This window comes from Silurus meridionalis, chromosome 6 (genome assembly GCF_014805685.1).
Source record: "Silurus meridionalis isolate SWU-2019-XX chromosome 6, ASM1480568v1, whole genome shotgun sequence".
In the NCBI taxonomy this organism is placed as follows: domain Eukaryota; kingdom Metazoa; phylum Chordata; class Actinopteri; order Siluriformes; family Siluridae; genus Silurus; species Silurus meridionalis.
This window is the reverse complement of record NC_060889.1, coordinates 24,173,289-24,175,300: the sequence shown is the minus strand read 5'-3', so window position 1 is coordinate 24,175,300 and position 2,012 is coordinate 24,173,289.

The following is a 2,012-nucleotide window of genomic DNA, read 5'->3' as shown; positions in this document are numbered from 1 at the left end:
TAAATGTCACACACATGCACATCATGTTGTGCCCCAGTAAGTTTTGTGTAGTTCTGTGTTTCATGTTATTGTTGCAGGAAAGGGCAGATATTACAACATACCGTGCTGCACTTCCTTCCTGGGCACTTAAATACAACAACCACTTAAACAAATGATTCACTTTAGCCTTTATTATTAAGCCCTTCTTATTTTAAATGTTTAAATATTTCTTCCAACCACTCAAGATGAGGTGAAATAGAGGAAGAGAAAACAATGACATGCTCCCTAAATACACCTTGCATAAGCCACTTGAAGTCTCTTGGGGCATTGTATAGGCCAGAAGCAGTGCAAAAGGGAGTCTTAGCTTTATTCTTCTGTGCTACTGGAACCTGGTTCTCTCCATTAGCTAAATCCAATGTGGAAAACCAGCTTGTTCCTGAAAGTGCATCCAAATAATCCTCATGATTAAATAAGAATTCATCCTTACATGTTTTTTATTTAAATGATTATAATCCACACAGAGAAGTGGAGTATTTTTTTTTTTTGTTCACAACAAGACAATGGGCTACATTTTCCCTAATGACCTGTGCATCAAGCAGCTGATTTACGTGGGCATTATTACCCTCATACTCAGATGGTGGCAGGTGTCTGTAGTGCAGCTGAACAGAAACATCTAAAACAGGAATTTCATAGGAGATCACTTTGGTACAGCTCACATCACCTCACAGCTGAAAACACTAACTAATAACCCAGCAACAGTTCTCTGAACCACTGTTTATCTTGACTGTCATATTAAAAACTCAAGAGCATCGATTTGTGTCTGAATTGAGTTAGAAGAAGATAAACCAGACATTTCATGGCCCTCACTTCAGCTAATAAATTCAGCAAACTAACCACATCAACACTGCTTTAATGACCCAAGTGACTTATTATTGAGCAAAACATCAGAACTACCAACATTAATGATAGAAACTTATACTATACCTCTAGACACCAGGACCAGCAGGAGACACTAAAACTCCACCAAGTAGACCAGAATCAAGGGGCTCAAAAACTACTGAACTACTAAGAGCTTCACAGATGTCAGGCTGACGACGCGGAAGCGGAAATAACTCGAGCATTGTCTTTATTCAAACAAAACAGTTCAACAAACAAACACTCACTGCTGCCGAGGCGAGAAAACAAACAAGGAATATCCGCTCGAGACGAGTAATCCAAAAATGAAACCTAGAGTCTGAAACGAAAGTAAACGGCAGCGGCTAAGAGTAATCCAGAAGGAACAGAACCAGGATATAAAACCAGCGGTGAATGCTGGCGGTCGAGCAGCCATGGATATCACCAGCATGACAATACAAGAACCGACAGCCTGTGACTCGAGAACGTGAGTCTATATAGTCTGAACCCTAACGAGTCACAGCTGTCGGTGTTCAGGCAGGCACTGGATAATGAGGAACCATAAGAGCTACTGAGGGGGGCGTGGCAGGGTGCATCTCTGACAGCGGCCGAGGGGGCGTGGCAGGGTGCATCTCTGACAGCGGCCGAGGGGGACGTGGCAGGGGAATCCCTGACAGTACCCCCCCTCCAGGGGCGGCACCCGACGCCCCAAAAACCCACCAACGCCAGGCGGGCCGGGGCACTCTGAGGAAGGCCTCCCCAACCGACCCGGGACAAAGGAGGCCCTGTGAGCATCGCAGCAGATCAGGGGAGGATCGGAAGGGGCCAAAGGCAAAAGGGTGTCCTCAATCGGGGTCAGGAACAGGTCAGCGGCCCTCGAAAAGACCGGAAGCTGAGCCAAGACCTGAGGCCGAGCGACGCCCACGGCGGAGACCTGAGGCGGCGGCGTCCACGGCGGAGACCGGAGACCGAGCGACGCCCACGGCGGAGACCTGAGGCGGCGGCGTCCACGGCGGAGACCTGAGGCCGAGCGACGTCCACGGCGGAGACCTGAGGCCGAGCGACGTCCACGGCGGAGACCTGAGGCGGCGGCGTCCACGGCGGAGACCTGAGGCCGGGCAACGCCCACGGCGGAGACC